The 22,720-nt window shown below is 45.6% G+C and overlaps 1 protein-coding gene across 1 annotated transcript in view; it reads right to left on the bottom strand.

Annotated features, from left to right (window-relative positions):
* The window catches only part of ACACB (acetyl-CoA carboxylase beta), a 136,485-nt gene that overhangs the window by 108,508 nt on the left and 5,257 nt on the right, over window positions 1–22,720 (bottom strand). The window lies entirely within an intron of this gene.

Here is a 22,720-nt window from a genome sequence, read left to right as displayed (position 1 = left end):
ATCCTTAGTAATTATGGAAATGCAAATCAAAACTACAATGTACCACTTCACACACACTAGGATGAAAGAAGGAAGGAAGGGAGGGAGGGAGGGATTGAGGGAGGGAGGGAGGAAGGAAGGAAAGAAGGAAGGAAGGAAGAAAAAGAAAGAGGGAGGGAGGGAAGAAGGGAGAAAGAAAGGAGGAAAGACAATATCAAGTGTTGGTGAGGATGTGGAGAAATTGTAAGTTACTAGGGGGAATGTAAAATAATTCAACTGCTATGGAAAATGGTTTGGTGGTTCCTCAAAAAGTTGAACATAGAATTACTATACAACCCGGGGATTTTACTCCTAGGCATATCCCAAAAGAATTGAAAACAAGGACAAACAAATACATAAACGCACATGTTCACAGCGGCACCCCAACTTTCTGATACTCAAGCCTTGCTCCTACTCCTGGGTTTCTGAGTCAGTGCACTACTGACATTTGGGGCTGGATACCTCTTCGTGGTGGGGACTGTCCTGTGCACTGTTGGATATCGAGGAGCATCCCTGGGCTCCACCCACTTGATGCCAGTAGCACCCTCCTCCCTCTCAGTTGTGACAACCAAAACTATCTCCAGACATTGACAAATGTCCCTGGGGGGTAAAATTGCCCTCACCTGAGAACCACTGGTCTTAACTCCTACACCTATACACTCCTTCCCCACTGCTTCTAGATTGTGAGACGGGAGCTTCTGGGGAAAAGGTGTATTTCTTTCTCATCTCTTGCATACAGTAAGTTCTCAAGAAAAGTTTAAAAAGCACCAGCAAGAAAGGTCAGAGTCCTGAAATTACTGACTCACACGTGTTCTCTGGTAATTGGCAGATGGCATTGCCAAAAATGGTGCAAAGGCTATCTTGGCTTTACTGGAGGCTCGACAGCTTAAAGCCCTACATCCTCCCCAAGCAGGAGGTTATGGCAGTGCATAAAGGTCATTCAAGACTGTGCCAGCTGGCCACTCCCCCCTCACACCCTCTGCTGGCCACATGGGCCGAGTGTTTTCACAGCTCCACTGCCCACCCCATCCAAGTCAGCCAGTGGGTACAGACCTCCACCATGGAAACAGCCTGTTCACTGGTCTTCCCTGGCCAACTCAGAGACCTTTGGAAACACAGACCAACTGTCACTCACTTCTGGATCCTTGTGCCCAGGCTAGTGCTTGGTGCATAGTAGGTGCTCAAAAAGTATGTACCGAATGAATGATAAATCCATGCACACCCACTGAGCACCAACAGATGGCTTGAGGCAGGCAGGAATTTTGGTTTCAGGATCTCATTTCTGAAGCTGCATTCAGGAACACCAGGGGAACAAGCTGGGTGTCTCCATGGCAGTTCTGAAGTAGAGTGCCAAGCAGAAGACCTCATACAAATGTGGCCAATTTTAGGTACACTTTAAATGTACACATTGGAAATTCTGAGAAATAAGAAATAGTAAGTGCATTACATTGAAATGCTGAGCTTCCCCCTACCCCAAATAGAAAAATACTTGAGTTATTGCTGAGGAAATAAAAGAGCAAAAATATGCTACAATGGTTCGGAGTTTAGGAACCCTGAGAATGAATACTTTACGTTGATTTCCATTGGAAAACCAATCACACTATGCGGTTTTGCATAGCACAAGCACTTTGGGAACTTGCTGGCTGGATGACTGGATGGCTGATGGGGACTGTGGTGGAAGGATGGATAGGTGGTGCGTGGAGAGGGGTTGAGTGGATGGCCAGCTGGGCAAGATGGCGAGACACATGCATGGTAAGCAATTGAGGGCTGGTGGGTGAAGTTGCCAAGCTCTAAATTGGAAGTTCTAATGAATGGAGGGACCGGCAATTCTCCCCAGTTCAGCCCCCTCCCTCACTCGGCAAATCCTTTATGATCTGCTGTTATTCTGATAGGAGCCAGTGGGTCAAACATCCCAAACCTACCTTGCAGAGGTTACCCGCACAAAAAATCTCAGGGTCTTTCCCTTTTCTTGGCAGTGTGATGATGGGGGATCCACAGGCCACCACATGAGAACTTTTCCCAAGTAAGTACATAGAGACAAATGGGGAACTCTCTGAGAAAGCTCCCAAAGAAACCTTCTGAGCCTCAGTTTCCTCGTCTGTAAAATGGGGATGCTGAGTCTTGCCCCCTTTACCTGTCTCACAGTTGCTCTTCGAATAACCTATATAGCATTTGTGTCAATGCTATCAGAAGCATCAAAAAGCCACCAAGCATGTACAGTGCCTTCAAGCTTCCAATCCTCAGAACAACTTGGTGGATGTTACGATTGCTAGGGTCTTTATTACAGTCCCATTTTACAGTTCGGTAAACTGTGGCTCAGAGAAATTCGGTTCCTTGACTTTGCTCACATCCAGGCCCAGTGCTCATACCTTTCCCACTGCTCCACCATTGAAACTGGATATAAATAAATTCCATCAAGCGGAGGGTGTTCCCACAAGCACCTGGATACGACCCTAAAATCAGATACCTGGCTGTGTACCTGGAGGGTGGAGCCAGATGTGCACAGCGGTCTAGAAGGAGCACTGTGCATGTGGTTCAAATCCACGGGCAGTCAAGGCCAGAGAAGTCCTTCCAGTGAACCCTCGTGGACATGCCATGCCGAGCTGCTGCCCTTTGCTGACCAGAAAACCCAGCGAGGGCCGAAGCTATTTTTATTTGTTGCAAACCGAACTCAAGCAACAGCTGCCTGGTGCCAGAGCAATCGTGGCCCTGACCATAACAAATGCAGGAAACTGCTCGCTTCCAACAGGTGCTGGCTGGCAGCCAAGCAAGGGCTGGAGAGGGAGGGGGGTCGGGAGTTTGTTCTCCAGCCACCCGCCTCCAACACACCCACCCATACCTGGCCTAGCCTTTGAGGGACAGAGGAGGGCAGAATGTCAGCATTAAACCAGCCACCCTGTTCCCCACTCGGATGTTCCCTCCCACCAAGATGAACTCCCGATCGCTCGCTGCCACTTACCGCCACTGTGGCCACGGCCACCGGCTCCATTCTCATGTGGGTCTGACAGGCTCCCACAGGGTGCCTGAGGGAACTGGGGCCGTGGAGTGTCACCTTTCAGCAGGAGGCTGGTGTCATGCATCAGTCCATGGGGAGGAGTTTGGACCAGCTCATGCTGGACACGAGTGAGTTTTCCCCCAAGTCAGGCGCCCTTATCTGTCATCCACAAATATAAGCCATTTGCCAAGGTCCTCGCCCTTCCCCCTCCCCCAGCTTCAAGCTCAAGTACTTAAGAGGCTGTGTACACTCTCTGGCCCACAGGGCCACCTCCCTCTGGCTTGCCACACTCCTGGACTTAGAGCCTACTTAGCTGCTCGTGTGGTCAGCCACCCCCTTGCCCAACTCTGAGCCTCTAGTGTTTGTTTGTTTGTTTTTAAACATCTTTATTGGAGTGTAATTGCTTTACAATGTTGTGTTAGTCTCTACTGTATAAGAAAGTGAATCAGCCATATGCATACATATGTCCCCATATCCCCTCCCTCTTGCGTCTCCCTCCCACCCTCCCTATCCCACCCCTCTAGGTGGTCACAAGGCACTGAGCTGATCTCCCTGTGCTATGCATAGAGTTGTAAACACTCTATGCGTTTTAAACACTCCCATAATCACGCCAGCCTCCTGTTCCCATGTGTTCATCTGTAAGACACCTGCTAGAAGGGGAGCATGAGTCCCAGCAGAACCTGGGTTTGGCCAAGGTGATATTGATGGAAAGAGAAGCAAAAGCATCAGGATGAAGTTCGAGGACCCTCTGGCTGGCAGGCGATGGTGCAACAACGTTTTGCAAATTCAGAGATCATTAAAGTGATAGAGGAAGCTATGCCGGGCCGCCAGTGTGGTCAAAGCCGCCAGGTGGATACTTCAACCTGCACTCCAGCCCACAGGGTGGGGGGCATCACAGGTCACCCTGCGTTTCCCAAAAAGCCACTTAGCCTCCAACCTGCAGCCTAAGAGGGGGACACTTGGCATGTCCAGTGTCCTTGCTTTGTAGGTGAGCAGAGGCCAGAGGTCACATGTGAAGTTAACGACACAGCCATGACTAGCACCAAGGTCCCCCGCTCCAGGCCTGTGTGGGGTGATATTCAGAGTAAAGAGCCACTGCCCTTGGGTACCTTGTTGGGTGCCCTGGACACTGATCTGCGTTCTCATCTCGGCTCTGCTGCCTGTATGTGGGGTGAGCCTTGGGCAAGGGAGCCTCAGCTTGCTCAACTGCAAAGCAGCATAAGGACGCAGCTCCAAGACGGAGTTCTCGACAGTCCAAAGTGGTCACCCATGCAGGGCGCTGAGCGCAGGGCCAGGCGCAGTTCATCTTAGCGATCATCATTAGCGATCCGAGCTGAGAGCCTCGGGCAGGATAAGTCACTGCACGGTGGCACTCTGCTACCCACAGAGTGTTGTCTCGGCTAAATCATGTCCCCTCTCTGAACCTCAGTTTCCCCATCTACTGGGTTGGCCAAAAAGTGCGTTCAGGTTTTTCTGTAAGATGTTAGAAAAGGAGGGAAAATCCCCAGCCTCACCCACCTCATAGGATTATTGGCAGGATCAACCAAGATCTGTTTGGTCGCTAAACACCACCTTCCCCTTCTTGGTGAGCTAAAACGGAAAGAACGCGGCTGGTGATGGTGAGTAAGGATCCTCTTCCACCAAGGGACAGAAATGGACTCACGTGGGTGGGGGCACCCGTCCGACACTGGTCAGGTGCCTGGATGGGACAGGCAGATACTCACATCAGAAACAGTCCCTGGACTCCCTTCAGCTTTTCAGTCCCGCAGGGCAGGTGCTTTCCCAAAGGGGAGGCATCTCTGGGGCTTCAGCAGCCTGCGTCAGGCTGAATTAAATTCTGTAAATTAAATTTTGTCTGTTCCCTGATCAGTGGAGATGGTCCTGAGAACTGTGTGTGTGTGTGTGTGTGTGTGTGTGTGTGTGTGTGTGTGTGTGTGACTTTTTATGTTATTCAGAGAGAGGATATTCTTAAATGCCAGTACAGGGGTTAAAAAAATGGAAGAAAGGGGACTTCCCTGGTGGTGCAGTGGTTAAGAATCTGCCTACCAATGCAGGGGACACGGGTTCGAGCCCTGGTCCAGGAAGATCCCACATGCCGTGGAGCAACTAAGCCCCTGCGCCACAACTACCGAGCCTGCGCTCTAGAGCCCGTGTGCCACAACTACTGAAGCCCGCGCGCCTAGAGCCCGTGCTCCGTGACAAGAGAAGCCACCGCAACGAGAAGCCCACGCACCACATCGAAGAGTAGCCCCCGTGAGCCACAACTAGAGAGAAAGCCCGTGCACAGCAACGAAAATGCAGCTAAAAATAAATTAATTAATTAAAAAAAAATAATAATAATAAAAAAAAAAAGACATTTGGAGGATGCTTAATCAGCCAAATCCAGGATGGGGAGAATTCTACAGGACAAATGACTCCATTTCTTCAATAAGCAACTGGCATTTAATAATGGTGGTGATTATTATAGATTAAAAGAGACAATAGGACGTTTTGTGGGTCCCGATTTGAACAAAACAACCTCAAAGACACCTTTGAGACAACTGGAGGACACTGAGCATGAGCTGGATACTAGGTTAAGGAAATAGCATTAATTGTGCTGGAGGTACGGGACTTCCCTGGTGGTCCAGTGGGTAAGACTCCGCGTCCCCAATGCAGGGGGCCTGGGTTTGATCCCACTGGGTTTGGTCGGGGAACTAGATCCCACTTGCATACTGCAACTAAGAGTCCATATGCCCTAACTAAGAAGCCCGCATGCTGCAACTAAAAGATCCCGCATGCCACAACTAAAAAGATCCTGTGTGCCACAGCTAAGACCCAGCGCAGCCTAAATAAATAAATAAATAATTGTGCTGGAGGTAGATAATCATGGCAATGGCTTTTTTAAAAAAAGTCCTCATAGGGCTTCCCTGGTGGCACGGTGGTTAAGAATCCGCCTGCCAATGCAGGGGACACGGGTTCGAGCCCTGGTCCGGGAAGATCCCACATACCACGGAGCGACTAAGCCTGTGCACCACAACTACTGAGCCTGCGCTCTAGAGCCGGTGAGCCACAACTACTGAAGCCCGCACGCCTAGAGCCCGTTGCTCCGTGACAAGAGAAGCCACCGCAATGAGAAGCCCGCGCACCGCAACGAAGAGTAGTCCCCGCTCACCGCAACTAGAGAAAGCCCGCGCACAGCAAGGAAGACCCAACGCAGCCAAAAATAAATAAATAAATAAAATTTAAAAGTCCTCATCTCTTTTAGAGATATGTACTAAAGTATTTATCTGGCTCTGAGATTTGCTTGAAAATACTCCAGAAAAACAGAACTCGAGCTACTGATACATACACTGAAGTATTCAGGGGGAAAGGTACTGATGTTTGCAATTTATAAGAAATGTGTAAGGGACTCCCCTGGTGGTCCAGTGGTTAAGACTCCACACTTCCACTGCCGGGGGCACGGGCTCGATCCCTGGTCGGGGAACTAAGATCCCGCATGCTGCGTGGTGCGGCCAAAAAGAAAAAAAAAAGAAATGTGTAAAAAGTGTAGGTAGAGAAACAGACATGTGACCAAGCAAATAGAGTAAATTGGGATTTTTAAAATTTTTTTTAAATTAATTTATTTTATTTTTGGCTGCGTTGGATCTCCGTTGCTGTGCATGGGCTTTCTCTAGTTGCGGCGAGCAGGGGCTACTCTTCATTGCAGTGCTCGGGCTTCTCACTGCGGTGGCTTCTCTTGTAATGGAGCACGGGCTCTAGGCGCGCGGGCTTCAGTAGTTGTGGCTCGCAGGCTCTAGAGCGCAGGCTCAGTAGTTGTGGTGCAGGGGCTTAGTTGCTCCGCATCATGTGAGATCTTCGCGGACCAGGGCTCGAACCCGTGTCCCCTGCACTGGCAGGCGGATTCTTAGCCACTGCGCCACCAGGGAAGTCCTGAGTAAACTGTTAATGGCAGAATCTAAGTGGTGGGTTTATGGGTGCTTGCTGTAAAATTCTTTCAACGTTGTTGTATGTCTGAAAATGTTCATAATAAAACGTTGGGAGGAAAATACAGGGGAAAAGGTGTATGTGTGAGCAGGAGAAACTAGAAGAGCAGAAAGTCAATAGTTACTGAAGGTGGGTGGTGAATAGGTAGCAGCTTGTTGTGCTATTCACTCTACCTCTGAATGTGTTTTTCAAAAAAGTTAATTTTCTATACTAAAAAGTTTAAAAACACATAAAGCAAGATGTAAGGCACCCAGCGGCTGGTTGGAACCTGAATACCAGTAGTTAATACTTACTAATACTAACTATGTGTCAGGTTCTGTACTGAGCATTTTCTTTCTTTTTTTTTTCTTTTCTTTTTTTTAATTGAAGTGTAGTTGATTTACAATGTTGTGTTAGTTTCCGGTGTACAGCAAAGTGAATCAGTTATATATATATATAAACTGATTATATATAATCAGTTTATATATATATATATATACAGACAAGGGAAAGGATGTCAATTATATATTATATAATTATGTAAGGATGTCAATTATATAATCAGTTATATATATATTCTTTTTCAGATTCTTTTCTATTAAAGGTTATTACAAGATATTGAATATACTTCCCTGTTCTATACAGTAGGTCCTTGTTCTTTATTTATTCGCTATATAGTACATATCCCAAACTCTTAATTTATACCTCCCCCACCCTTCCCCTTTGGTAACCATGTTTTCTGTGTCTGTGAGCCTATTTGCTTTGTAAATAAGTTCATTTGTATCATTCTTTTAGATTCCACATATAAGTGATATCATATGATATTTGTCTTTGTCTGACTTACTTCACTTAGTTTTAAAATCTCTAGGTCCATCCGTGTTGCTGCAAATGGCATTATTTCATTCTTTTTATATGTACCACATCTTTTTTTTTTAATAGATCTTTATTGGAGTATAACTGCTTCACAATACTGTGTTAGCTTCTGTTGTACACCAAAGTGAATCAGCCATATGCATACACATGTCCCCATATCTCCTCCCTCTTGCGTCTCCCTCCCATCCTCCCTATCCCATCCCTCTAGGTCATCGCAAAGCACGGAGCTGATCTCCCTGTGCTATGCTGCTGCTTCCCACTAGCTAACTATTTACAATAGCCAGGACATGGAAGCAACCTAAATGTACCACATCTTCTTTATCCTTTCCTTTGTCAGTGAACATTTAGGTTGCTTCCATGTCTTAGCTATTGTAAATAGTGCTGCTTTGAACATTGGGGTGCACGGATCTTTTCGAATTAGAGTTTTCATCTTTTCTGGATATATGCCTTATACTGAGCATTTTCTAATCATGACCTCACTCTGCCCTGTGAGATCAGTGTCACCAGAAGCCATATTTTATTGAGGAAGAAACCCAGGGTTTGAGAAGTTAAACTCGCCCAAGGGGACTTCCTCAGTGGCGCAGTGGTTAAGAATCCGCCTGCCAATGCAGGAGCCACAGGTTCGAGCCCTGGTCCAGGAAGATCCCACATGCCGTGGAACAACTAAGCCCGTGCGCCACAACTACTGAGCCTGCATGCCACAACTACTGAGCCTGCATGCCACAACTACTGAGCCCGTGTGCCACAACTACTGAAGCCCATGCTCTGCAACAAGAGGAGCCACCACAATGAGAAGCCCGCACACCACAACGAAGAGTAGCCCCCGCTCACTGCAACTAGAGAAAGCTTGTGCACAGCAACGAAGACCCAAGCCAAAAAACAAAAAAAAACTCGCCCAAGGTCATGCTGGCAGTGAGCAGCTGAACTGAATTTGCACTGCTTCCCATGGTCCACGTGGCCCTGGTGATCTGGCCACTCTGGTCCCCTTCAGTCCCGCAGGCGTTGGCCCATGTTCTGGAATGCTCTTCCCTTCCCTGCCTCCTTCCACCTCCTGGCATGGTTATCTCTTGCTCCTTTTTTTTTGTCTTTGGCTCCAGTGTTCCCCCCCTAGACTTGCCCTGACCCCCTATGGGTCTGTCTTATTCTCTATGACACATCCCTTCCCTTATGTCAATTATCACCTGCTGAAATTACACCATATTTTCACTCATACTCTCATCCATCTGCCCCAGTGGCATGTAAGCTTCCTGAGGACAAGGACCAGCTTTGTCTTGCTCTCCACTCCCCAGTGCAGTGCCTCACACATGGAAGGGTTGGTAAGTACCTCTTGGATGCATGGATGCCCGCACCTGGCTCAAGTGTGTCTGATGGCCCAGCCCTCCTGCCTCCCGGAACAGTCCTCCTGCCCCAAGGGTGTGACTGTCAAGTTGAGGCGCGGGGCAACCACCTGGATGGGCACCCTGCTCCCCCTCCCTGTGATATAAGGGACTGCAGGAGACAGAGCACCCAGAATGCCCAGCATCTGCTCTGTGCCCTCACGGCTCCCTGTCCTCGCCCTCCTGGCACTCATCACAGCGTGTAGTCTTGTGTGAGGTCACTGTAACATGCATACCTGTCTCCCCGCCTTGAAAGTCAATTCTGGGAGGGTAGCCGGGGCCTGAAACCCAAGTCTACCCAGATTTAATCTTTCCCCACCCCTTTCCTAGCAAGCAGGCATCTGAAAAAATGACTCTGGAAATAGGGCTCTTCGGTAGATCCGGTGTAGACACAGGGGGAAGAACGTACCAGTTCCTCAAGAAACCAATGAAATTGCTGAATAATAATAAAGGCTAATATTTGTTGCACACTTACTACCTACCAGGCATTATGCTGCGTAGTTTACATTTATCATCCCTTTAAAGGTCTGCAAAAACTCTATGAAGGATGTACTCCTGCCTCGCAAATGGAGATGAGGTGCAGGGGGGCAGTCTGTTGCCCAAGGTCACATCGTCAAGTGGCAGGTCAGGGACCTGAGTTGGGCTGTCCAGCTGCTGTGTGTGCGTGTCTGTGTGTGTGTGCACGCGCACGTGTGTTTTCTCCATCCCTTCTCCTATACCCAGCTCCACCCAAAGCTGAGTTAGTGCAATCGTCTGTTAGCAGATCTCCCTGTTCCAATCCATCCAGAGCCCTGGGAGCCTGAGCTCCGTATACTCACACACACACACACACACACACACACACACACAGCCTTTGAACCCTGCTCAGGAGTTCAAGCCTGGAATCTTACCCTTCCACGATCCTGCCTCCCAGGATTCTTGAAAGGAAGGGAGGAAGGCATTAAATTGTTCCATGCTTCTCAAGAGGTGGCTGTGCGGTACAAAAGACAGTCCCCATCCTTGCCAAATCCCAAAGTCACATCCTGGAGAGTCCCACTGCAGGTGAGCACAGGAAAGGCTCTGACAAGTCCTGCTGGAAAGGGTCTGGATTCCCCACAGGCAGCCCAATGTTTCCTGAACTGCTTGGAACCAGAGGAGTTTTTCCACGTTGCACCGGTTATTCCACAGCAGGAGGGCTCCGAAAGCCCCACTTTATTGGGAGTGTGGAAATAAGAGAGCACAGCTTTCCTTATAACAGAGTGGAGGAAGCCTGCTAAGAGAGGCGTTTCCAACAACCGATTATTCTAGTTAGTACTGGAGCCTGTGACTGATTTACTTGTAAATAGAAAGGAGGGTGTGTTCAAGGTTTCCCTCTAATATCACTGTCACTCATGATTTAATTTGATTTGAAGAGGTGGCGCTTTAGTGAGTCCAACAGGACTGGCACAAAACCCCCGAAGAGTGTGCTTGTTTTCCTGGGGCCCCAGCACAGGTCGGGGTGGCTAATGTGTGCTGGGTGCCCCAGAGGGGCAGACAGCGGGACTTCTGATGTGGGAGTGACCTGGGTGGAGGCTCTGACATTTGTCATCTGACTGACCTGAGCCTGTCACCCAAATTCTCCTAACCTTGGTTTCCTGCTCTGTGAAAAGGAGTAAATAATATCTCCTTACCAGGAGTGTCCTTGTGGGTAAACACCTGGCACATGCCAACCACTCAGTAATCCATACCTTAGTTTCCTTGCTGTAGCCAGCAGCCCTGGATCCCTAGAATAATGGAACATAGACTATCTTCCTGGAGAACCATCTTACTCTATGGTAATAAGCTTACTGTTATAATAACAAAGAGATCTATTAGAACAGAATGTGAACTGTACATGAAGTTTTCAGATAAAATGCAAGATTTCTGACCATGCTTCCAGGCTTCCCCAAGGAACAGATACACTCCTCCGAAGTAAGATCCCTGAGTCAAAATGCGGAGGAAGCTTTAGAATAAGGTATCCCAATGTTTCTACGGGGATAAGACTTTGAGGAAACTCCATTTCAAAAGATTAAAATGTTTATTTCCCCATAAAGATCAAGTATCTCAGAATTCCTTGGTGGTGCAGTGGTTAAGAATCCACCTGCCAATGCAGGAGCCACAGGTTCGAGCCCTGGTACGGGAAGATCCCACATGCCGCGGAGCAACTAAGCTCGTGTGCCACAACTACTGAGCCTGCACTCTAGAGCCTGTGAGCCACAACTACTGAGCCCACGTGCCACAGCTACTGAAGCCTGTGTGCCTAGAGCCCGTGCTCCACAACAAGAGAAGCCACCACAATGAGAAGCCCGTGCACCGCAACGAAGAGTAGCCCCCGCTTGCTGCAACTAGAGAAGGCCTGTGCACAGCAACAAAGACCCAACACAGCCATAAATAAATAAATAAATAAATTTATTTTTTAAAAAAAGATCAAGTGTGTCATATAACATCATACTCTAAATTCTGTCTCAGATCTGAAGTTGATTAGAGTCTGAGGGAGTTTACATGACACCAGAGCAGGAGCAAATAAAACTCTTTTGCATTAATATAAAATGCCTTCAAAAGAGCTCTTCAAATAACGTCACGATCTGGGGATGTTTGCACCTCTGATCACCTGACTTAGGATTGGCTGGGTCTTTCCATTTAAAATCTGGAGAAGTCAGTAAAGAAATCACATCTTGTAAAGATCCCCCAAGACACTGTTAGAAGGAAAAATTATTTAGAAAACAATGTCTATACCTTTCAGCTTTTAAATTGAAAGACCTGCTTCCCGGGAACTCCCCCTCAGTCCTGCCTGTTTATGTTAAAATAACAGTAATGATTGACGTGAGAGATATGATTACGCACACAGTGAATGCCCAGAACAAAAGGTCTGAAGGAAACAAGTTCTGGGAAGCTTCATACCAAACTGTGCCTTGTAAAAGGTAAGGGGATAGTGCTTCCCTGGAGGAGGAGGGACAGACAGAGGACGGTTCAAGAAGACGCCTCATTTTACTTTGTGCTGTTTCAAGACTTTTACTTCGTACTACGCTTTTTAAAAATGAAAGAAAATTGTGTCTTTCTAGCAACAGAGGACCACCAGAAATGCTTTACTCTCAGAGTCTGCTTTTTTAAAAAAAATGAGCAACAGTCTGAGAGATTGGACATCTATAAGAAACAGAATTCTCTTCTTGAAGACAGAAGCTTTGGGGGCCAAAATCTCCCAGAATTGCCTTGTAGGTAAAACTAAAGCCTAAACTATTTTGGTGTGTGGAGCTGATGAAAGTTTGCACTGGGATCCCCAGCAACATAACCATTTATAGAAGCAAAGAAAATGTCCTTCATCTACATTACATTTCAAGCCCTTTACATCAGCTTCCCGCAAACAGCCATGCCTCCGTGCCCGCATGCAAGCCTCTGTCCAGGGGCTGCCCTCACCATGTGTTAAATTCCTATTCACATGGATGCTGGCTGTATGGTCAGTGACCCCAGGGAGGGGGGGAACTCACTTACCACTATCTCTCCACCTTTTCTTTCCCCATGTCCTCTCAATTGTGCGTTCAGGCTGAGGTTTTCCGGGTTCCCTGTTAGCCGAGGACCTGAATCTCAGCCAGCTAGTTGCTCACTGCTGTGACTGTAAATGTCACTTTTAGATTAACTGACCCCTGCCATTTAAAAATATCCCCAGAGCGCTTAACTTTCAAGACTCTGAAGAGGAGGCATAACCCAGGTGAAGTGGGAGCAGTTCTGCCTCCCTCCTTTTAATCCCATCACTTGCTTTATTTCAAAATCCCTAGATATCTAAGCCACGGCCCAGCTAAAGTCCAAGCTGTCGTCAGCAATACAAAGTCATTCTGGCCCTCCTGTGACATGCTGAAAATTAACCCCGTGCAGGTTGTTGAGTGTTTGAGAAATGGCTTCTGGAACAAGCCCACAGAGAAGGCTCGAATGGGTTAAGATGATCATTATCAAAAACTCTTCTGGCTTCTCTCCCCGGAAGAGATTTTGTAAAACCCTCTCAAGGAAGACGCCACTCGATGAAATGTTTCCTATTTTTCCGGACTTGTCGGGGAAAAAGACAGAAACAAAACAGCTCCGTTCCCAGCCAGGGTCAGCTGGCTCTCGCTCGGGCTGGCGGGGAAGACAGAAATCCAGCCTATGCCACAGTGACAGAGTGTTCTACAGCTTGGGGAGAGCCAGAGGCATGTAGGATAAAGGTCACGTCCAGGTCCAAGCCAGAGCGGGGAAAGCAGAGGCCACACAAAAGGGCATTGCAACAACCGATGGGAACATACTGTATAGCACAGGGAACTCTACCTAATGCACTGTGGTAACCTAAATGGGAGGGAAGTCCAAAAAGGAGGGGATATCTGTACGTGTATGGCTGATTCATTTTGTTGTGCAGTGGTTGTGCTTTACAACATTGTAAAGCAACCATACTCCAATAAAAAATTTTTTTAAAGGGGGGGTCGCATTGCATTGTGCTCCAAGAAAAGCTAAGGGGACCGCAGTTCAGTTGCTTTGCAAGTGGAAAAATCCATAAGGGCCCTGAACTGATGCAAAAATGATTTCAATGGTGACTGTGCAGGTGCAGCCTTCACCATGCCAGAGCAACTTCATTTCTGGGCTTGTTTTCCAAGAAGGAAGAGTTATCAAATAGTGGACTTCTTGGAATTTTCTTCATTGGACTTGTAAGCAGGAAGCATATTTCTCACCTGCTGCCGTGTCCTCTTGGAGACTGGGTATCACAGCAGGAGCCTGGGAGAGTAGCACATGTATTTTATAGGAGCTGGAGATGAAATAATGCAGCTCGAGGACTCAGCCGATGACGGTGCTTAGATTATTATCAAGCCTACTTCACTCTAGAGTAGCTCATACAATCCTTTGGAAGAAGCATCCCTCAAAATATAGACATGGTCTCCTATGTCTCCGGGGAGAGCCATCTGTGACTCAGGGAAATTTTGTAACACTCCATTGAAAATCCCTCCTCAATGACTCCAAATAATTGTGATCTGGGCAGAGTGTCAGGAGTGGTAAGGCTATTGGGCTTTGAAACCAGGTTGACTTGAGTTTGAATCCTTGCTCTGTTACCTGTGGCTTTGGGCAAATGGCCAAGCCTGTTTCTTCATCTAATTACTTCACCATATGGTTGAGAAAATTAAATGAAATGGTGTGCACTGAACTTCTAGCATGGTGGCTTGCTCATAACAGGCACTTAATATTGTTTTTTATGAAATTCCTTATTCTCAAAAGACTAGAAACACTTCTCCCTCCTGCTCCACACACACAGATAAAGAACTCTTTCTGTGGCTCTGTTCTCCCTGGACACTCTGTTTATGGCATAGCATTTTCTAGAAGCCAGATCCCCCCTTCATCACCCCAAATACCACTAACTGAGAGGGACACAAGGACACAGGAAGTACACAATTGAGGAGCAATGTATTGATCTCTCGGGATGCCCCTCTCACGAATATTTGCATTTCCAAACATACTTCAGAAATTTAAAAACTGGTTCCCACTGAGATCAAACAAGGTCATTTACCAGGACCCTCCTTCAAGTAGCCCAGAGCCCCCACCAGTTCTTTCTTGTACGCCTTGAAGCTTTGACAAGGATGAAAAGCCACTGTCACACACACAGACACCAAAAAGTTTGCTTCTCCAATCCAAAACTCTTAAGACTTTTTATACCAGGAGCAAACTGAAGCCGAAGAGGAATTTTAAGAGGGAGAGAATGTATTGTCTAATAATGAAAGCATACCCACAACATGCTAAAGTTTAAAAAAAAAATTCACACTCCCTGACCTTGCCCCGCTGGACTTAAGTCACAAACAAGATAGTAGCTTTCACACGATTAATTTATAACTTGGGGTTCCCGGAACAACATTTTGCATAACTGAGTGTCTCGTGTTTCCAAAAGCCCTCAGCAGATAGACACTGCTCTCCTTGCCTGAGAAGGGAATCATTTGTTGGCTGGGCTCTCACGGGCTCCCACAGCAAGCCACACGGAACTGGCCAGGCAGTGGGAGGACGCAACAGATGGGCCCCATCACTGCTGCCATCTGAGTGGAAGGACGAGAACAGGGAGCCAAAATCTGGGCCCGTGTTGCCTGTTTTCCTATGGCTCCCGGGCTAAGAGTGGTTTTTACATTTGTTAGATGCTTTATTAAAAAAATCAAAAGATTGTGACACTCACAAATCATATTAAATGCCAATTTCAGTGTCCATAAAGTTTTATTGGAACACAGCCACACCATTCATTTACATTTTGTACCTGTCAATGAAGAGCTGAGTATTTCCCAGAGACGGGATGACTGCAAAGCCTAAAATAGTTACTATCTGACCCTTTATAGAAAATGTATGCTGATCCCTGCCCTACAAAGCCAAGACTGCCTTTGTGAAAATTAATAAGAGGAAACCTCAACTGAAATTGGAAGGCCTGTAGAGGGAGCTCTCACACTCTCCCATTCCTCATCAATTACCCCAAACAGGAAGCCATCAATTACAGATCCCAACCAGAAGAGACACACCTAGCACTCCCAAATACAACTACTTTACTACTCCAGCAGGAGGAAGATTTTCTTCCCGCCCAGTAACAAGCCCAGCCAATGGAAATGGCCACAGCTCAGCCAATGAGAAGCTGTTATCACCTGAGCGCTTACTTTCCTCCAATGAACTTTCATTTTTCTCTTGTTGATGATTTCCTTGTCCCACCCTCCTTTCTATCAAAACCTGCCGTTTTGTACAACTGAAGTATCTCTCTGCTTGCTAGATGAGATGCTGCCCGATTTGTGAATCATTTAATAAAGCCAATTAGATCTTCAAATTTACTCAGTTGAAATTTGTTTTTTAACAGATTGGTGGCAGTGAGGGGATCCAAAGCAAACTCCTGATGACATTCGGGGACAATGAGAAATGGTTTGAGTTCAGTCTTTCTTGCCGTTTGCGAGAGCCATTGGTAAGTTCCCCTCTGTTTGGGCTCCACCCTCTTTGCGTTCAAGCTTGGCTTTCCTTTACAGGGCAGGTCAGCTTGAGCTGGCAGATAGTTCTACCTGAAGCTAAGTCCCTAGCCTTTAAGACTACAATTTCCCAGATGGAAAAATCCCAGCCCTTAAACTCCGTTCTGGATTCCACTTTGGGAACTGCTAACAGCTTAGTCTACAATTCCCCATTTATTTGGAATCCTCCCCCAGATTCCACCTTGGGAACTACTGGTAGCAGCTGCAGCTCATTTGTTTGGAATCAACCCACAGTCCTCATTCTTTGGGGCCTGGAGGTTAAACCCTTTCCCCACTCCCCAGATTATTAGTGAGGCTCCAAGAAACCCAAAAACTTAGCTAAAAGAAACAGATCCTTTATATCCAAAGAGGTGAGCTCACCACCTTCCCACACACCTGCTTATTCTGTCTAAGAACTGTGGTCCCAGATGCTGTAGATATCTACAAAAATGGCAAAGTCTTAATAAAGACTACATAGAATTACAATGGCCATCCTGGGGAATGTTCCAGTCAGACAAGATTGTTCATTTAAGAAATACGCTAGATATAAAATAAAAAAAAAAGAAAAGAAATACGCTAGAGAGAAAGGGATCCCAAGTTGAACAAACAGATGGGATACCTATTTTAAATGGTATGCGGAAGCTACCAAAATGCTTCAGGATTCCAAAATAGTTTCATTGGAAGATTCATTGCAAAAGGATAATTTTAAAAATTAAAGATGCAAAAGGTATCTAAAACAACACCTAGGCCTCCCCCTTTTCACCCTATTAGCAGTTCATTATCAAAACACTGGCCCAGGGACTTCGCTGGTGGTCCAGTGGTTAAGACTCCAAGCTCCCAATGCAGGGGGCCCAGGTTCACTTCCCTGGTCAGGAACTAGATCCCGCATGCCACAACAAAGATCCCGAGTACCCCAACTAAGATCCGAGGCAGCCAAATAAATAAATATATAAATAAATAAATATTAAAAAGAAAAAACACTGGCAGAGAACTTGATGTCTCAATTGTAATCACCTGGGACGGTGGGAAAGTGGTTGTCCTTAAAACTTTAGGCAAATTTTTCAACATCAACTTAAATGCCCCCATATGGGCCCCTCCCAAAGTTGACGGGACGCTGAGGGATTTTCTGGTAAACTGCTGTGTTATTCCCTTTAACAGCCAAGGGGAAACTACAAATACAATTCATGGGGTTGTTCACACTGCCAGTAGTATTTACTGTTTGCCCTGGCTAAAACTTGACAAGATGTTTGAAAGGATTCAATAACTTTATGATCAGAAAATTGGAAGCTGATATTCAGAGCTTGATGTAATTTTTTTAGGCTCCTCCCCTAAGTTAAAATGAACTGTGTACCCAGAGAGAAAGAAACAGTCCAACAATAAGTGGAGGGGTCTGTCAATCCTTTTTGCCAATCCCCAAACCTCCCCTATTGTAATATATCAGGACATTAGATATAGAACTGTCCTGCACAAAAGGAAAACTTATAAAATCTGTCTGCATGTTTATATATTTGTGTACATGTATATAAAGGTATCTAGATAGATATAGAGAGAGATAAATAGGTAGATAGATATAGATATTAAATGTGAGATATTTTTCTACTTCTGGATGGTATTGCTAACATTATTTTGTAAAAGAGCTCTATTTAGTTGGTTTGAAGGTCAAGCACTTTTAAAGATTGGGCATTCTAAATTCTCAGAAAAATAGAAACTAACCCAAATGCCTCATGTGATCTGGGATAATCTTCAGTAAATAAAAGCTAGTTTAAATTTGTTGGCTTAAATAAAACAGGCATGTCTTTAGAGTTTTTAGCATTAAATATAATACTTTTATTCTACCTAGGCTTACAAATTTGTCAACAAGAAAAATAACTCGGTATGATGAAATTTTCATAAGTAATCTAAACATAACTGCTAAGGGCAAGTAAATTAAATAAATGTAAGATAAAAGGTTTTTTAGGTGAACTTTTCAAATAAGTTTCCCAGATCTTTCCGGCAACCTGAAACTTTAGAATTTTGCTAAGTTAAATTAAATGATAGAAACTTATTGAATATATGGATCATTCCCTAGTAAGATAAAATATTGAATATTAATTACTGATCATAGGTTTATCTGCTTTTGAATTCCCACTGCAGAGAAACGAAGTGGATCTATTAGTAAACATGTTTTAAGCCACACCAAAAAGCATGTTTCTATAAACTATTAAAAGTATTTATAAATTTGCCAAGCCACAGAATGCTAATATTAAAGACAGTTCATGATTACTTGCTTCTTAGTTTTCACTAGAAATTAAAGATTTCTCAGGGCTAAAAATTCTAACATATGTTATTGAAACTACTAGAAATAATAAGGGAAACAACTCTGTATGCAAGGAAAGAAGGATGTGTTTTGGGTAAGAAAAGGCATGAAGAATGAAGATGCATTTTTGTTAAGGGAAGTGAGAGTAATTTTGTCTAAACTAGAACTTCTGCTTATGAAGGACAAATTTACCTTCTGTAGTCAAGTGGGTTAAAATTTGGATGGCTACCAGAAGGGTTCTGGAAATGGGCTTATTATGTAAAATTAAAGCTTAATTTTCTTTCATCTGCTGACAGAACAAGTTTTCTGGGATTGTTGATCTGCTCCTGATAAAAGATTGTAAAAGCTTTTTCTTTAAAAGTAATCTGCCTAGAAAGCAAAGATTTTGTGTTTTATCACAGTCATCTCCTGTGCTCTTTGTCATCAGGTCCTTGGTTACTTAGGAAAACTGAGTCTTCTTCATATTAAAAGAGCTAAAGTTTTGCTAACAGCTGTATAATCTTCTATATTTGCCTGTTAAAATTATTTTTGTCACTTTGGTTAAATAGATAACTAAGTAATGTTTCACAGTGACCTGTGATCCTATCTAGGCAGTGTTTTTAAACCTTTTTTTTTTTTTCATATTTTTAACAAGCTTCCCCAAATCAAATTCTAAATGAAGTCTTTTTGACCTGGAAGAAACTTTGGGATTTTCCCACAGGGCCCCTGGAACTTACCAAAATATTTGTTAAACTAATTAGGCTTATTTGATATGTTAAATTACATGAGAAGCATTGTCAAACAAGAAATAGTACTAAACCTTTTTTTAAAAAAATATTTATTTATTTATTTGGCTGCGCCAGTTCTTAGTTGTGGCATTCGGGATCTTCATTGCCGTGTGTGGGATCTTCGTTGTGGCGTGCGGGATCTTTAGTTGCGGCATGCAGGCTCTTAGTTGTGGCATGCAGGCTCTTAGGTGCGGCATGCGGGATCTAGTTCCCTGACCAGGGATCAAACCCGTGCCCCCTGCACTGGGAGTGCAGAGTCTTAACTGCTGGACCACCAGGGAAGTCCCCACTAAGCTTTTTTTATGTTGTGTTTGTACAGCTATGTAAGTGTTCCAGAAATTGTGTGAAATTCCTAGAAATCTGATAGGACCTGGTACAATGATTATCACTTGTAATTCTAGTTATTATCTTAAAATGTTGTATGACATCCTCTGGGACCCCAATAGAAAATGGGCAACAAGTAAACAATCTTCTTACTGCTGTTCTCTTACTTTCTGAAACTGCTGTCATCAAAATTAAGACTCACACTAAAAGGACTGAACCTGAGTATCAGGGAAATGTCCTGGATGACTCTCATGCAAAGGCAACAGCAACGGAATCTATAAAGATTGTAACACATGTGGATGCAATCCGTTCTGCTTCTGCAAAAAATCATCCCTCACTGCCAGACTTCTGCCATCCTGATATCCTTGTAACATGGCAACAGTCTGCTCCTGAATCAGAGAAATTAAGGTGGGTAGACAATGGCTGTAAACTAAATGAATGGTCAGGGCTCTTGGAAACCCAAGACGGCTGCCTGGTTCTTCCTGGAACCCTGGCAAATCCCTTTGTTTTTTGTTTGTGTTTACATTCCTTCATCCACCATAGTACATTTAAGATGACTCAAATTATGAATCACCATTGGTGGGGAGACGTCTACAAAACTGCAAAAACAGACTACCAACAATTCTGATCTGCCAGGTCCATCATCCTGGAAAAACTATTCTTGCTCCTGGAGCCCTGAGACCCTTGAACACCTGCAGCTGGACTTCATTCAACTGCCACTTGGCCTGGCTCCACCCTAGAAGTAATTTCAATGAAATCCCAAATGCCACTGTGTTTAAAGTGTTCCAAGGGCCTGTTTTATAAAGTGAGGGTACTAAGCCCACCTAACCTTGTTCTTTGCTTCAATCTAACCCAACCCTGGGATGGGAAAATGAGGTCTCTTGAGTATCTATATAAGAAACTCTGTGGGGCAGCCAATGTAATCAGGCCATTTGTAAGCTTACTGACATACCCATGTATTTAGACAGCCTTTCAATATATAATAATACAGTATATAAGCCTTGGTTGAATGATGCTAATGCCTCTGTAACAATGTACGGGTCCACAGATACTGTCACTTACGCAGGAGCCTTATGCACACCTCCTGGCTACATCTTTGTATGTGAAAGTTTTGGTTTAGAACCATCTTTATGGTTCTGTGTAAAGATGGTTTTGTTATGTTGTTTTAAATTCTGCTCTGCATACTTGTTTTCTACCTCCTGTTTGTTGGACCTTAGTGAAAATGATGTGCTTAATGAGGTGATGCTAGCTCAGCGCTTTGAGATGATTTCCAACGCTTACAACCTTGACAAAATACAGACTTGGGATAAGAAATGCCTGCGAGTTCTCCCTACTACTGTCTCTTGTTACTCAAATGTGGCCTCAGGCAGTTTCTGGTCCGTGCACTTTCCCTCCAGTGTGGGACATGACACCCAGAAAAGGTCTTTCCTGGCACCGAGGAGCGAAGGCTGAATTTGGAAAGCCTGTCTCTGGATCAGCGATGCTTTTGGAGAAAGATCTTGATCAAAAGGCAGTAACTGAAAATTAATAAAAGGAAACCTCAACTAAAACTGGAGTTGGGAGGGCCTGGAGAGGGAGCTCTTATGCCCTCTGGTAACTGACTCTGGTCAATTACCCCAACGTGTCAATCACAAACCCCAATGAGAAGCCACTGTCACTTGAACTGACTTTCCTCCAATGAACTTTCATTTTTTTCGATGATTTCCTTGTCCCACCCTCCTTTCTACAAATGCCTTCCATTTTGTACAACCCCTCAGAGTATGTCTCTGCTAGATGAGATGCTGCTTGACTCATGAATCTTGTAATGATGCCAATTAGATCTTCATTTACTCAGCTGAACTTAACACCTTTTACAACATCTTTGCATACCCAGTGACCCAGTGCTGTAATCATAGCAAATCTGAAAACATGTGAAAAAAAGTTACAACTACACAGCTAAAAGTTCATCAAAATTAACCTAGTTTCTAAAAAATCAGTGATCGAATTTGTATTTCTTTTTCGGGGGCAGGGGTGGTCATAGACCATTTAAGATGCTGCTCTGTGTTCTGTTTAAAGTGTCACTACACTTCCAAGGTTCAATACAATTTCTTAAAAAATTAGTTTGCTTTTTAATTATTTGTGGTACCTCAGAGCTTTCTGCTTCCTCCCTACTCACAGCACTGCATTAGGAGATCAGTGTTAAAACCACACTGATAAACATCATGCTCTCACTTCTTCTTTGGATAAAGGGAATCCGTTGGAACCCTTAGGGGAGGACCCCAAAGTTACCAGAGGGAAAACTGCAAATGCATCTTCGTGCTGATTTTGCACAACGTGGGATCATAAACCCTTCTTTTCAGACGTGAGAAAACTCAGGCCCAGAGGGGAAGCAATCTTCTCAAGCAAGTTTCCAAATCCCTGCCCTCCTAAGAAACGCGTTAGACTGGATGTTCTCACTGGATGCGGTCCTTCTCGCCCGCTTAAACACGAGCACCCGCGTTCCCAAGACTTCTTTATTCTTTTTGCTCCCTTCATCAGACAGCAGGGGACGCCGACCTTTTCTCTGGATGTTCCGCCCCAGCTACTGGAGCCAAGTGCTGCCAGGTCAGTAGGCCACCATCAGGGGGTCTTCCCAGTGCCTTGGCCTCGCACCTCAAGCCCAGAGAGGAGTCTGGAAAACTAGCTGAGGGAGGGTGGGGGGAAGCTGCCCTCGCACTGTCGCAGGGCTTGGCAGGACACGCAGCCATGGTGAGCATGCCAAGATCCGTGGAGAAATGCTTTTTCCAGTCCGAAGTGGCTCCTTTAGGGTCCCAGCAGACCCCGACCCCGTTCAGCCCCCATCCCCCCTCCACAGCGCCCGGGGTGCTGCGCCAGGCTCGGCTGGGGCCGAGCTCGGAGCCCCACCCTCGCCGACTCCTGCCCGCGCCCCTCCCGTGAACCCGGCCCAGGGCTTACCGGGCGCAGGGGTGGGCGGCTCCATCGGAGCGGCGGGGGGAGGGGGAAAGGAGGCAGGGCGGCACGGAGGCGGCCCTTCCGGCCCACACTGGTTGTCATGGCGACCGCGGGCCGCCCCAAGCCAAGAGTAGCCTAAACGGCGTCCGCCCAGGGCCCAGAAGGACCAGGCACCGAGCGAAACTTCAACAATCTTTTATTATCAAACTCTCGCAGGGTTAACCCTTTAA

The sequence above is a fragment of the Eubalaena glacialis genome, chromosome 15 (genome assembly GCF_028564815.1).
Source record: "Eubalaena glacialis isolate mEubGla1 chromosome 15, mEubGla1.1.hap2.+ XY, whole genome shotgun sequence".
In the NCBI taxonomy this organism is placed as follows: Eukaryota; Metazoa; Chordata; class Mammalia; order Artiodactyla; family Balaenidae; genus Eubalaena; species Eubalaena glacialis.
This window is presented reverse-complemented; position numbering and strand designations above follow the sequence as displayed.